The sequence below is a fragment of the Pristiophorus japonicus genome, unplaced genomic scaffold (genome assembly GCF_044704955.1).
Source record: "Pristiophorus japonicus isolate sPriJap1 unplaced genomic scaffold, sPriJap1.hap1 HAP1_SCAFFOLD_314, whole genome shotgun sequence".
NCBI lineage: Eukaryota > Metazoa > Chordata > Chondrichthyes > Pristiophoridae > Pristiophorus > Pristiophorus japonicus.
Window position 1 is genome coordinate 285635 of NW_027252933.1, and position 15794 is coordinate 301428.

Consider the following 15794-nt stretch of genomic DNA (forward strand, 5'->3'; position numbering starts at 1 on the left):
TGTTTGTGGGAGTTTGCTGTGTGCAAATTGGCTGCCGTGTTTCCCACATTACAACAGTGACTTCACTCCAAAAGTACTTTATTGGCTGTAAAGCGCATTGAGACATAGAAAACGTTGAGGAACTCAAGAGGGATTACAAAGGTTGGAGAACCGTAAAACCCCTCTGCGATTCCCCGATGCACTGGTGGGAAACAATCAAGACAAACATCAAGAGGTTCTTCATCCTCAAAGGTGTTCAGGAGGCGAGAGGGAGACAGAGGGAATTGTCTCAACTCCAGAAGAGCATGCAAAACCTGCTCCTGCTGCAGTCGATGGGGGTCGACGTCGCGGAGGAACTCGAAGAGGTGAAGAGCCAGCAAGCCTCACTCTTTGCCTCAGAGTCCTCCAAGATCATCTTCTGCTCCAGAGTCCGCTCCGTCGAGCAGGATGAGACGTGTTCGCGCTTCTTCTTCCAAAAGGTACACAGGGGGAGCTCTGTGATCACCAGCCTAAAGGAAGAAGACGGTTCTGTGACGTCTTCGCAGCCTGACATGCTGAGGATCAGCAAATCCTTCTATGCCAGGCTGTACGACGTCAAGCCCACAGATCGCGCGGCCTCCCAGTCTTTCCTGTCGTCTATTTCGGAGGTCTTCGACGACAACAAGCGAGAGAGTCTGGACCACCCGCTAACTCTGGACGAGCTGACAAAGGCCGTCCGGTCCTTCGAGACGAATAAAACTCCCGGAAGCGACGGCTTACCGGTCGAGTTGTATTCGGCTCTGTGGGACTGGATAGGCCCAGACCTGCTGGAAGTGTACGGAGGTCTGCTTCTGGCTGGCAGCATGTCAGAATCGATGAGGAAAGGCATCATCACCCTCATCTACAAGCAGAAGGGGGAGAGGGAGGAAATCAAAAGCTGGCGACCCATTTCGCTGCTCAATGTGGACAACAACATCCTGTCAAAGGTCATCGCCAACAGGGTCAAGTCTGCTGTTGAGCTGGTGATTCACCCGGACCAGACCTGCGCTGTCCCCGGCAGGAAGATCTCTGATAGCCTGGCGCTACTCAGAGATACGATCGCCTACGTGCGGGACAGGGGGGTGGACACCTGCTTAATCAGCTTAGACCAGGAGAAGGCCTTTGACAGGATATCGCACACGTACCTGATGGACGTGCTCTCCAAAATGAGGTTTGGGGAGGGTGTCCGTAATTGGATCCAACTGCTCTACAGAGACATCAGTCGTGCAGTTCTAATCAACGGGTGGGAAACTGAAAGCTTTTCGGTCAGATCTGGAGTCAGGCAAGGCGGTCTTCTCTCGTCTGTCTTGTTTGTGTGTTGTATCGAGCCCTTTGCCGGGTCCATCAGGAAGGATGCGGGCATTAGAGGGATGACGATCCCAGGCAGCGGAGGTGCTCAGGTCAAGACCTCCCTGTACATGGACGACGTAGCCATCTTTTGCTCGGATCTGCAGATTGCTCACAATCTGCGACCAGTTTGAACTGGCCTCGGGAGCAAAGGTCAATCGCAGCAAGAGCGAGCCTCCATTCCCTTCACCGTTAAACCAGATTACCTGAAGGTGTTGGGAATATGGTTCGGAGCGGACGGAGCGTGCGCCAAAAACTGGGAAGAGCGTATCGCCAAAGTGAAGCAAAAACTGGGATGGTGGAAGCTGCGCTTCCTCTCCATGGCAGGAAAGAACCTGGTCATCAGGAGTGAGCTGCTCTCGGGGTTGTTGCACGTGGCACAGGTCTGGCCCATCTCTCGCTCCTGTGCCGCGGCAGTCACCCGGGCCGTCTTCCACTTTGTCTGGAGGTCCAAAATGGAACGTGTCCGCAGAGACACAATGTACAAATCTCTGGACAGTGGAGGAAAGGATGTTCCGAACGTGGCCCTCATCCTGATGGCCACCTTTGTGTGCGGCTGCATCAAGCTGTGCACAGACCCCCAGTACACAAACACCAAGTGTCACTACGTGCTGAGGTGCTACCTGTCTCCGGTGTTGCGAAGGATGGGTCTGGCCACACTGCCGCGAAACGCCCCCACCAGCTGGACCATGCCTGTCCACCTGTCCTTCATGGAAAGGTTTTTCACAAAAAAAACCCTTTGACCACAAAGCCATAAAACAGTGGTCAGCACGTAAGGTCCTGGACGCCCGACGAAAGAAGGAGAGGGTGGCCCACAATGTATCCCGTTTATTGGACCGAATCGCACTTGAACTGAAAAACAAGAAATGTAACGAACGGAACTGCCGTCAGCACCCAGATGTATTGTATGGGATTGCTGACCGCAGCGAAATGTACTGAAATGCCATTGAATGTACTGTACAGATTTTTTTATGAATAAAGTATATTTTGAAATTTAAAAAAATGCCTTGGGACGTTTCACTGCGTTAAAGGCGCTATATAAATACAAGTTTTTGTTGTTGCTGTTGTTGTGACGAAGACTCCCGGCCACAAGCTCACACCTCCCTATTGATCTTCCCCTGTGCAAAACTGGAACATTGCTTTTTCAAACACGTCAGATTCTGAATTAGTTTTCATGTGAAGATTTGACAAACATTTACTTCACAGGCAATAAATATACATCGCGATTATATTTGCGGAAAACTTTCCCTGGCCCGAAGGCATGTGACTGAGGGAGCTTTGATTTCCTTTTAAGGGCAATATGCAAATAAGGACGGCATCTTCTGTATTAATGCAGTGTTTGCACAAGGCATATATCATTAGACATTGCAATATTTTAGCAGAATGGATATGGCAAAGCAGCAGCACTTTGTGAAAAGGGACATTGTGATTTTTTTATACATGAGTCGTTGAGACGTTAAGAGGCAGCGGATGATGTCGGGAGGCAGTTGTGTGCGAAAATCAAGCATACTTACCTGGCAGGGGAGTAACACCTTGATCAAGAAGGTGGTTTTCCCAGGACGAGGCTAACCAATTGCACTTCGGGTGTGCTGACGCCTGCGATGTCCCCAAATGCGGGATACTCGACTGCAAAATTTGTGGTAGTGGGGACTGCGTTCGCACTCTCCCCTGGCTTTGCAATTAATATCAGAATTAGTGACATATGCATTTGTAATTTCAATATTTATTCATCAATCTCAACCTGTACTTCAATTACAGCAGCAATAATTTATTTCCAACAGAGGCACTGATAAAAATGGCCACTAACCCTGCGAAGCATGTGAGACGTTAAGAGAGAGGCCATCACAAAACTCTCGGCTTCCTCCATTCCGACGAACTGCCGCATATCATCATGCACAGACAATCCAACAGGGGACGACGGACAACTCGTGTCGAACTGTGCGGCAAACCAGGCTCCCCACCCACCCTTTCCTTCAACGACTATCTGTCCCACCTGTGACAGGGACTGTGGTTCTCGTATTGCGCACACATAGAAAATAGGTGCAGGTTCTCGTATTGCGCACACATTGAAAATAGGTGCAGGAGTAGGCCATTCGGCTCTTCGAGCCTGCACCACCATTCGATAAGATCATGGCTGATCATTCCCTCAGTATCCTATTCCTGTTTTCTCTCCATACCCCTTGATCCTTTAGCCAGAAGGGCCATATCTAACTCCCTCTTGACTATATCCAATGAACTGGCATCAACAACTCTCTGCGACAGAGTATTCCACAGGTTAACAACTCTCTGAGTGAAGAAGTTTCTCCTCATCTCAGTCCTAAATGGCCTACCCCTTATCCTAAGACTGTGTCCCCTGGTTCTGGATTTCCCCAACATTGGGAACAATCTACCGGCATCTAACCTGTCCCGTCCCATCGGAATCTTGTATGTTTCTATGAGATCCCCTCTCATCCTTCTAAACTCCAATGTAAAAAGGCCCAGTCGATCCAGTCTCTCCTCATATGTCAATCCTGCCATCCCGGGAATCAGTCTGGTGAATCTTCGCTGCACTCCCTCAATAGCAAGAACATCCTTCCTCAGATTAGGAGACCAAAATTGAACACAATATTCCAGGTGAGGCCTCGCCAAGGGCCTGTAGAACTGCAGTAAGACCTCCCTGCTCCTATACTCAAATCCCCTAGCTATGAAGGCCAACATACCATTTGCCTTCTTTACCGCCTGCTGCACCTGTATGCCAACGTTCAATGACTAAAGAACCATGACACCCAGGTCTCGTTGCACCTCCCTTTTTCCAAATCTGTCACCATTCAGATAATATTCTGCCTTCGTGTTTTTGCCCCCAAAGTGGATAACCTCACATTTATCCACATCATTATTTTTTTTTTTGGAAATTCGTAGCCAATCGTTCCAATTCTTTGTCAAATCACAAACGCCAGAGGTCACCTTGGGCCCATTCAAGGATCACTCTGCGCCAATGCTCTTAGCCAAAAGGCCTAGAGCCACTGCACCGTTCCTGGAAGTACTGCAATACCAGGCACATTTATCCACATTATACTGCATCTGCTATGCATTTGCCCACTCACCGAACCTGTCCAAGTCACCCTGCAGCCTCTTAGCATCCCCCTCACAGCTCACACCACCACGCAGTTTAGTGTCATCTGCAAACTTGTAGATATTACACTCAATTCCTTCATCCAAATCATTAATGTATATTGTAACGAGCTGGGGTCCCAGCACTGAGCCCTGCGGCACTCCACTAGTCACTGCTTGCCATTCTGAAAAGGACCCGTTTATCCCGACTCTCTGCCAACCAGTCGTCTATTCACGTCAGTATATTACCCCCAATACCACGTGCTTTGATTTTACACACCAATGGGACCTTGTCAAAAGCCTTTTGAAAGTCCAAATACACCACATCCACTGGTTCTGCCTTGTCCACTCTACAAGTTGCATCCTCAAAAAATTCGATAAGATTTGTCAAGCATGATTTCCCTTTCCTAAATCCATGCTGACTTGGACCGATCCTGTCACTGCTTTCCAAATGCGCTGCTATTTCATCCTTAATAAATGATTGCAACATTTTCCCCAGCACTGATGTCAGGCTAACCGGTCTATAATGACCCACTTTCTCTGTCCCTCCCTCCCTTTTTATATCGCAGCGTGGGCTGGACCCGTGCTGTCCCTGGGTCCCTGAACTCAGGCCTCTCCTGGTCCCCGATCACGTCCCTCCACAGTCTCTTCCCGCTCCTTCGCCCCGACCTCGTCGCTCCTGCTGTGTGTGCCCACGCGCCAATCAGCGAGCTGATCCAAAATAAGTGTGGCAAGATAGCGACAGATGAATTGAAAGAGATTTGTGGGTTGGACTTGATTTAATGCTAAAAATGCCCAAGCAATTTGTCCAAAGTAGCAGTGAAGAAAGCTGAATGAACTATGTGGCTAAAGCAAGTGAAAGTGCGTGATGTTCTGCTGAGACCATAGCTTCCGTACTGTGTGGAATTGTGGTCCCCGAGATCCAAGGGAGACATTTTCGCCAGTGAAATGTGATTTCTTGAAGCTGCAGACTGAAATATTGTCCCCCTGTTGGATTGTGTGTGTATGACAGCACAGTTCGACACGAGTTGTCCGTCGTCCCCTGTTGGATTGTCTGTGCATGATGATATGCGGCAGTTCGTCGGAATGGAGGAAGCCGAGAGTTTTGTGATGGCCTCTCTCTTAACGTCTCATATGCTTCGCAGGGTTAGTAGCCATTTTTATCAGTGCCTCTGATGGAAATAAAGTCTTGCTGCTGTAATTGAAGTACAGGTTGAGATTGATGAATAAATATTGAAATTACAAATGCATATGTCGCTAATTCTGATATTAATTGCAAAGCCAGGGGAGAGCGCGAACGCAGTCCCCCACTACCACAAATTTTGCAGTCGAGTATCCCGCATTTGGGGACATCGCAGGCGTCAGCACACCCGAAGTGCAATGGGCTAGCCTCGTCCTGGGAAAACCACCTTCTTGATCATGGTTACTCCCCTGCCAGGTAAGTATGCTTGATTTTCGCACACAACTGCCTCCCGACATCATCCGCTGCCTCTTAACGTCTCAACGACTCATGTATAAAAAAATCACAATGTCCCTTTTCACAAAGTGCTGCTGCTTTGCCATATCCATTCTGCTAAAATATTGCAATGTCTAATGATATATCCCTTGTGCAAACACTGCATTAATACAGAAGATGCCGTCCTTATTTGCATATTGCCCTTAAAAGGAAATCAAAGCTCCCTCAGTCACATGCCTTCGGGCCAGGGAAAGTTTTCCGCAAATATAATCGCGATGTATATTTATTGCCTGTGAAGTAAATGTTTGTCAAATCTTCACATGAAAACTAATTCAGAATCTGACGTGTTTGAAAAAGCAATGTTCCAGTTTTGCACAGGGGAAGATCAATAGGGAGGTGTGAGCTTGTGGCCGGGAGTCTTCGTCACAACAACAGCAACAACAAAAACTTGTATTTATATAGTGCCTTTAACGCAGTGAAACGTCCGAAGGCATTTTTTTAAATTTCAAAATATACTTTATTCATAAAAAAATCTGTACAGTACATTCAATGGCATTTCAGTACATTTCGCTGCGGTCAGCAATCCCATACAATACATCTGGGTGCTGACGGCAGTTCCGTTCGTTACATTTCTTGTTTTTCAGTTCAAGTGCGATTCGGTCCAATAAACGGGATACATTGTGGTACATTCACACAAATTACGTTTCATGTGTCACAATACAGTGCCCGGAATGGGTGACGGTACATTTACATTTTTCTTTTCAAACATGCATTTTGTAACACACCTTGCATTGTACATGGCACGACATTGGTGTTTACAGATTTGGTGCTCAATGTACACAAAAAGTAAATTACAAATACAGCCCGAGGGGAGTTTGTACAGATTCCAGCCCCTGGGTTTACCGTGGCAGAAGGGCTTTAAACTGTGGCCCTTCCCCACCTTGTCTTTGCGGCGACTGCGCCAATTTTCAGTGCGTCCCTCAGCACGTATTCCTGGATCTTGGATTGCGCCAGTCTGCAACACGCAGACGTGGACATCTCCTTGCTCTGGAAAACCAGCAAGTTTCGGCAAGACCAAAGAGCGTCTTTGACCGAGTTTATAGCCCTCCAGCAGCAGGTGAGGCCTGTCTCGGTGTGTGTCCCTGGGAACAGCCTGTAGAGCACAGAGTCCTGTGTTACGGAGCTGCTCGGGATGAACCTCGACAGCAACCACTGCATCTCTTTCCAGACCTGCGTCGCAAAGGCGCAATCCTGAAGGAGATGGGTGACAGTCTCGTCCGCCCCGCAGCCGGCCCGGGGGCACCGTGCCGTGTTGCTGAGGCGTCGGCTATGCATGAACGCTCTGACGGGTAGGGCCCTCCTCACCGCCAACCAAGCTACGTCTTGGTACTTGTGTGAAAGCTCTGGCGATGAGACGTTCTGCCAAACGAGTTCGACAGTCCGCTCAGGGAACCACCCGACAGGATCCACCCTCTCCTTCTTTCGTAGGGCGTCCAGGACCTTACGTGCTGACCACTGTTTTATGGCCTTGTGGTCAAAGGGGTTTCTTTTGAAAAACTTTTCCACAAAGGACAGGTGGACAGGCATGGTCCAACTGGTGGGGGCATTTCGCGGCAGCGTGGCCAGACCCATCCTTCTCAACAGGTAGAACCTCAGCACGTAGTGACACTTGGTGTTTGCGTACTGGGGGGCTGTGCATAGCTTGATGCAGCCGCACACAAAGGTGGCCATCAGGATGAGGGCCACGTTCGGAACGTCCTTTCCTCCACTGTCCAGAGATTTGTACATCGTGTCTCTGCGGACACGGTCCATTTTGGACCTCCAGACAAAGTGGAAGACGGCCCGGGTGACTGCCGCGGCACAGGAGTGTGAGATGGGCCAGACCTGTGCCACGTACAGCAACACCGAGAGCACCTCACTCCTGATGACCAGGTTCTTGCCTGTGATGGAAAGGGAGCGCTGCTCCCAAAATGCCAGTTTCTGTCTGACCTTGGCAATGCGCTCGTCCCAGTTTTTGGCGCACGCCCCGTCCGCTCTGAACCATATTCCCAGCACCTTCAGGAAATCTGGCTTGACGGTGAAGGGAATGGAGGCTCGGTCGGTCCAGTGGCCAAAGAGCATGGCCTCGCTCTTGGTGCGATTGACCTTTGCTCCTGAGGCCAGTTCAAACTCGTCGCAGATTGAGAGCAATCTGCGGACCGACTGCGGATCCGAGCAAAAGACGGCGACGTCGTCCATGTACAGGGAGGTCTTGACCTGAGCGCCTCCGCTGCCTGGGATCGTCACCCCTCTAATGCCCGCATCCTTCCTGATGGACTTGACAAAGGGCTCGATACAACACACAAACAAGACAGACGAGAGAGGACAGCCTTGCCTGACTCCAGATCTGATTGGATATATTTAGTGAATTGGCCTCAACAACTTTCTGTGGTAGAGAATTCCACAGGTTCACCACTCTCTGGGTGAAGAAGTTTCTCCTCATCTCGGTCCTAAATGGCTTACCCCTTATCCTTAGACTGTGACCCCTGGTTCTGGACTTCTCCAACATTGGGAACATTCTTCCTGCATCTAACCTGTCTGAACCCATCAGAATTTTAAATGTTTCTATGAGATCCCCTCTCATTCTTCTGAACTCCGTGAATACAAGCACAGTTGATTCAGTCTTTCTTGATAGGTCAGTCTCGCCATCCCGGGAATCAGTCTGGTGAACCTTCGCTGCACTCCCTCAATTGCAAGAATATCCTTCCTCAAGTTAGGAGACCAAAATTGTACATAATACTCCAGGTGTGGGTGGGGTGGTTTGACCCATCCACCTCCATGGCACGAACCTGGTAATGCAGTCCTTCCAGGAACGGTGCTTTGGGTCTAGGCCTTTTGGCTAAGAGCAAAAACATTGGCGCAGAGTGATCCTTGAATGGGCCCAAGGTGACCCCTGGCGTTTATGATCTGACAAGTTGATCTGACAAAGAATTGGAAAGATTGGCAACGAATAAAACATTAAAAAAAAATACTCCAGGTGTGGCCTCACCAAGGCCCTGTACAACTGTAGCAACACTTCCCTGCCCCTGTACTCAAACCCCCTCGCTATGAAGGCCAACATGCCATTTGCTTTCTTAACCGCCTGCTGTACCTGCATGCCAACCTTCAATGACTGATGTACCATGACACCCAGGTCTCGTTGCACCTCCCCTTTTCCTAATCTGTCACCATTCAGATAATAGTGTGTCTCTGTGTTTTTACCACCAAAGTGGATGACCTCACATTTATCCACATTATACTTCATCTGCCATGCATTTGCCCAGTCACCTAACCTATCCAAGTCACTCTGCAGCCTCATAGCATCCTCCTCACAGCTCACACTGCCACCCAACTCCGTGTCATCGGCAAATTTGGAGATACTACATTTAATCCCCTCGTCTAAATCATGACTGTACAATGTAAACAGCTGGGGGCCCAGCACAGAACCTTGCGGTAGCGCACTAGTCACTGCCTGCCATTCTGAAAATTACCCATTTACTCCTGCTCTTTGTTTCCTGCCTGACAAGCAGTTCTCAATCCATGTCAGCACACCCCCCAATCCCATGTTGTTTAACTTTGCACATTAATCATTAAGGGAGACATTGAAGATACTGAAATGTGATTTCGTGTTGTTACTTTAAACGGCAGACTGACTCCCCCTGTTGGATTGTGTCTGTATCAGAGCTTCTCCCTCGCCCCATGTTGGATTTTCTGTGCATCCTCATCATCGGCAGTCGCTCGGAATGGAGGAAGCCTGTTGTTGCTTCGACTCCGAGAGTTCTGTGATGGCCTCTTAACGTGTCAACGAGGCTTTGCAGGGTACTGGCCATTTCGAATCACTCCCTCTGTTAAAATGAAAGTTTCCCGTGACATTGATCAACAAATATTGAATAAGTGCATATATTTATAAACCACGGGAGATCGCGAACACACTCCCCCACTACCACAAATTCTGCAGTCGAGGATCCCGCATTTGGAAACACCACCTTCTTGATCATGGTTAATCCCCTGCATGGTTTATGCTTGATTTTCGCACACACTGCCTCCCGACATCATCCGCTGCCTCTTAACGTCTCAGCGAATCATGTCTAAAAATCACAATTTCCCTTTTCACAAAGTGCTGCTGCTTTGACATGTCCATTCTGCTAAAATATTGCAATGTCTAATGATATATCCCTTGTGAAAACACTGCAGTAATACAGAAGATAGCGTCCTTATTTGCATATTGCCCTTAAAAGGAAATCAAAGCTCCCTCAGTAACATGCCTTCGGGCCAGGGAAAGTTTTCCGCAAATATAATCGCGATGTATATTTATTGCCTGTGAAGTAAATGTTTGTCAAATCTTCACATGAAAACTAATTCAGAATCTGACGTGTTTGAAAAAGCAATGTTCCAGTTTTGCACAGGGGAAGAGCAATAGGGAGGTGTGAGCTTGTGGCCGGGAGTCTTCGTCACAACAACAGCAACAACAAAAACTTGTATTTATATAGCGCCTTTAACGCAGTGAGTCCCAAGGCATTTGCCAGGACGAAGACCTGTGACATTCACCCCCTGTGGTGGAACCATTTCACCACTTTCCCATAACCCATCTCACTCCACCTTCTTTTGTTGAAGTGGGGCTCCAATTTTTTGCAGAGCCGCTATCAGCGGGCGTGCTTTCAGCTGCCTTGGCCCGAAACACTGGAATTCCCCCCCAAAAACATCTGCCCCTTTAAGACGCTCTTTGACCAAACTTTAGGTCACCTGTCCTCACACCTCCTGATGTGGCTCGGTGTCAAGTTTTTTTTGATAACACTCCTGTGAAGTGCCTTGGAATGTTTTACTACGTTAAAGGCGCTATATAAATGACGCATTGATAAGTAAATAAGGATAAACTTTTTCCAGTGTCAGAAGGTCATTAACCAGGGGACAGAGATTGAAGAAAATTTGCCAAAGAACGAGAGGCAACAGGAGGATGTCCGCCCCCCGACCTGAAGCGACTAAAGGTAAAACAACATTTTGCAGCAAATTGTTGTGAGCTGTGTGAAAAGGTGGTGGAAGCACATTGAATAGTAATGTGGAAAAGTTAATTTGGATAATACTTGAAGGAAAAATACTCATCACTGAAAGAGTGAAAAGAGTTGGCCGCATGCTCTGGCCCAGCATGTAACCATTCATATTAAAAACTGGACCCCAGCAATTTCTCTCACTTACTTTGTATACTTTTTTATGAATTGCAAAATCTGCATGGCGGCCCTACAGTGTCCTGGTCAATATTTATTCCTCAATCAACATGACAAAAACAGATTATCTGGTCATTATCACATTGCTGTTTGTGGGAGTTTGCTGTGTGCAAATTGGCTGCCGTGTTTCCCACATTACAACAGTGACTTCACTCCAAAAGTACTTTATTGGCTGTAAAGCGCATTGAGACACAGAAACATAGAAAATAGGTGCAGGAGGAGGCCATTCGGCCCTTCGAGCCTGCACCACCATTCAATGAGTTCATGGCTGAACATGAAACCTCAGTACCCCATTCCTGCTTTCTCGCCATACCCCTTGATCCCCCTAGTAGTAAGGACTACATCTAACTCCTTTTTGAAGATATTTAGTGAATTGGCCTCAACAACTTCCTGTGGTAGAGAATTCCACAGGTTCACCACTCTCTGGGTGAAGAAGTTTCTCCTCATCTCGGTCCTAAATGGCTTACCCTTTATCCTTAGACTGTGACCCCTGGTTCTGGACTTCCCCAACATTGGGAACATTCTTCTTGCATCTAACCTGTCCAAACCCGTCAGAATTTTAAATGTTTCTATGAGATCCCCTCTCATTCTTCTGAAGTCCAGTGAATACAAGCCCAGTTGATCCAGTCTTTCTTGATATGTCAGTCCCGCCATCCCGGGTGATCCAGAAAGTCGCTCTATAATTGCAAGTCTTTCTTTCTTACAACGTACCAAAAGTAGAAGATACTTTCTCCACTCGGTTAAAATGTATGTTCCGACAAGCGACTGTGACTTTAACTGTAAAATGTCCTGACACATCAGCTCGAGTTGTGCAATTTCCTCGAATCAGAGAAAAATTACGACACAGGAGGCCATTCGGCCTATCGTGTATGCGCCGATTGAAAAAGAGCTACCCAGCCTAATCCCACCTTCCAGCACTAGGTCCGTAGCCCTGTAGGTTACAACTCTTCAAGTGCACACCCAAGTACTTTTTAAATGTGATAAGGGTTTCTGTCTCTATCACCCTTTCAGGCAGTGAGTTCCAGACCCCCACTACCTTCTGGGTGAAGAAATGTTCCCTCATCTCCCCGCGAGTCCAACTACTTTAAATCTATGTCCCCTGGTTATTGACCCTCTCCGCGAAGGGAAATAGGTCCTTCCTATCCACTCTATCTAGGCCCCTCATAATTTTATACACCTCAATTAAATCTCCCCTCAACCTCCTCTGTTCCAAGGAAAACAACTCCAGCCTATCCAATCTTTCCTCATAGCTAAAGTTTTCCAGTCCTGGCAACATCCTCGTAAATCTCCTCTGCACACTTTCTAGTGCAATTCCATCCTTCCTGTAATGCGGTGACCAGAACTGCATGTAGTACTCAAGCTGTGGCCTAACTAGTGTTGTAAATAGTTCTAGCATAACTTCCCTGCTCTTGTATTCTGTGTCTCAGCTCATAAAGCAAAGCATTCCAAATACCTTATCGAGCTGTCCAGCTACATTTAAGGATCTGTGGACATGTACTCCAAGGTCCCTCTCTTCCTCCACACCACTCAGTATCCCCCCATGTATTGTGTATTCCCTTGCCTTGTTCATGCTCCCCAAGTGCATTGCCTCACTTTTCTGGGTTGAATTCCATTTGCCACTTTTCTGCCCAAATGACCAGTTCATCGATATCTTCCTGCAGTCTAAAGCTTTCCTCCTCAATGTCAACCACATGGTCAATTCTTGTATCATCTGCAAATTTCTTTATCATGTCCCCGACATTTACGTCCAAATCATTCATTTGTCGTCGTTCTGTACATTTAAAAAACATATTTAACCAGCAAGTTTTTTTGAGTGTCAGCAAATTCAACGGGCAATTCATTGTTTTTATTTTGCTGCCTTTCAGTCATGTGAAACTCAATGAGAATTTAGTCAGGCAGGGAATAGGTACGTTACTGTTTGAGGAGATCTTGCTCCATGCCAGATTGTGGCTTGCTGAAGCAGTAACTACCTAACTTTACAAGGATGATACCAGAAATGCGAGGTTATACCCATGAGGAAAGGATGAACAGTCTGGGTCTGTTTTCTCTTGAAAGGAGAAGGCTGAGGGGTGACCTAATAGAGGTCTTTACAATTATGAAAGGTTTTGATAGAGTGGACACAGAGGGAATGTTTCCACTTGTGGGTAGGAACAAAACTTGAGGCCATCAATACACGATAGTTACCAAGAAATCAAATAGGGAGTTCAGAAGAAACTTCTCTACCCAGAGAGGGGTGAGAATGTGGAACTCGCTACTTTCGGGAGTAGTTGAGGTGAATAGTATCGATGCATTTAAGGGGAGGCAAGATAAGCGTATGAGGGAGAAGGGAACAGAGTGTTATGCTGAGAGTTAGATGAGGAAAGATGGGAGGAGGCTCAAGTGGAGTACAAACTGCGGCATGGACTGGTTGAGCCGAATAGCCTTTTTTTGTGCTGCAAGTCCGATGTAATCTGCTCCCTTCGTTAAAGAACAGAGAACCCATTCAGCCGCCCGCTATTCTGACATTCTGACAATCCACAAAAGAAAACAACTTTCAAATGTGCAAAAGCTGATAAATTTATTTACAAACAGAAGAATGAACCAATAATTTTTGCTACCAAAGTGCTTGAGGGTTTCTTCATTCGAAGACCCATACAAGGTACTCTTTCAGAATGCGCAACAAAAATATATTCCAGTGAAAAAGAAGGGCGGCAAGAGAAGAGATAACCAGCCGTGGATAACCAAGGAAATAAAGGAAAGTATCAAATCAAAGACCAATGCGTATAAGGTGGCCAAGGTTAGTGGGAAACTAGAGGATTGGGAAGATTTTCAGCAATAGCAAAGAATGACTAAAAAAGCAATAAAGAAAGGGAAGATAGATTACGAAGGTAAACTTGCGCAAAACATAAAAACAGATAGTAAAAGCTTTTACAGATATATAAAACGGAAAAGAGTGACTAAAGTAAATGTTGGTCCCTTAGAAGATGAAAAGGGGGATTTAATAATGGGAAATGTGGAAATGGCTGAGACCTTAAACAATTATTTTGCTTCCGTCTTCACAGTGGAAGACACAAAAACCATGCCAAAAATTGCTGGTCATAGGAATGTGGGAAGGGAGGACCTTGAGATGATCACTATCACTAGGGAGGTAGTGCTGGACAGACTAATGGGATTGAAGGTAGACAAGTCCCCTGGTCCTGATGAAATGCATCCCAGATGGACGGAAGTTATAGCAGATGCATTTGTTATAATCTACCAAAATTCTCTGGACTCTGGGGAAGTACCAGTGGATTGGAGAGCAGCTAATGTAACGCCTCTGTTTAAAAAAGGGGGCAGGCAAAAGGCAGGTAACTATAGGCCGGTTAGTTTAACATCTGTAGTGGGGAAAATGCTTGAAACTATCATTAAGGAAGAAATAGCGGGACATCTGGATAGGAATAGTGCAATCAAGCAGACGCAGCATGGATTCATGAAAGGGAAATCATGTTTAACTAATTTACTGGAATTCTTTGAGGATATAACGAGCATGGTGGATAGAGGTGTACCGATGGATGTGGTGTATTTAGATTTCCAAAAGGCATTCGATAAGGTGCCACACAAAAGGTTACTGCAGAAGATAAAGGTACGCGCAGTCAGAGGAAATGTATTAGCATGGATAGAGAATTGGCTGGCGAACAGAAAGCAGAGAGTCGGGATAAATGGGTCCTTTTCCGGTTGGAAATCAGTGGTTAGTGGTGTGCCACAGGGATCAGTGCTGGGACCACAACTGTTTACAATATACATAGATGACCTAGAGGAGGGGACAGAGTGTAGTGCAACAAAATTTGCAGATGACACTAAGATTAGTGGGAAAGCGGGTTGTGTAGAGGACTCAGAGAGGCTACAAGGAGTTTTGGATAGGTTAAGCGAATGGGCTAAGGTTTGGCAGATGGAATACAATGTCGGAAAGTGTGAGGTCATCCACCTTGGGAAAAAAAACAATAAAAGGGAATATTATTTGAATGGGGAGAAATTACAACATGCTGTGGTGCAGAGGGACCTGGGGGTCCTTGTGCATGAAACTCTTTTAGAGTCTACCTGTAAAACATAAAACATTAAACTGTGCCACCCGACCTGGATGACACACCAGACATTTACAAGGCCTTTTTTTTTTGTGTTTTTCTTTTTTTGGTTTTTTTTTGGGCACTAAAATCACATTTTTCCCCCAGTGCCCGCTATAAAAGGGAAGGGGGACATTAAAACATCCGGCAATTAAAATAAATTAAACTTTAAAACGTAAAATCAAATTAAAATTTGGTTGCCGGGGGTGCCGATGCACTCCAGTCCCTCCGGTGCCCACCTCTCGCGGAAGGCCGCGAGCGTACCGGTGGACACCGCGTGCTCCATCTCCAAGGACACCCTGGACCGGATGTAAGAGCGGAAGAGAGGCAGGCAGTCAGGTTGAACGACCCCCTCGACCGCCCGCTGCCTGGACCGGCTGATGGCACCCTTGGCCGTGCCCAGGAGCAGTCCTACGAGGAGGCCCTCGGACCTACCAGCTCCCCTCCGCACAGGGTGCCCAAAGATCAGGAGAGTGGGACTGAAGTGCAGCCAGAATTTCAGCAGCAGCCCCTTCAAATAATAGAACAGGGGCTGCAACCTCGTGCACTCAATAAAAACATGGAACACGGACTCCTCCAGACCGC

General features: G+C 47.1%; 2 non-coding genes across 2 annotated transcripts; one reads left to right on the top strand and one right to left on the bottom strand.

Annotated features, from left to right (window-relative positions):
• The first annotated feature begins 2850 nt into the window (after positions 1 to 2850).
• LOC139249467 (U1 spliceosomal RNA) lies at positions 2851 to 3015 on the top strand. The gene has a single exon (XR_011591183.1). It is a non-coding gene; the product is annotated as a U1 spliceosomal RNA (small nuclear RNA).
• Positions 3016 to 5716: 2701 nt separating this feature from the next.
• Positions 5717 to 5880, bottom strand: LOC139249463 (U1 spliceosomal RNA). The gene has a single exon (XR_011591179.1). It is a non-coding gene; the product is annotated as a U1 spliceosomal RNA (small nuclear RNA).
• Between the last annotated feature and the right edge of the window lie 9914 nt (positions 5881 to 15794).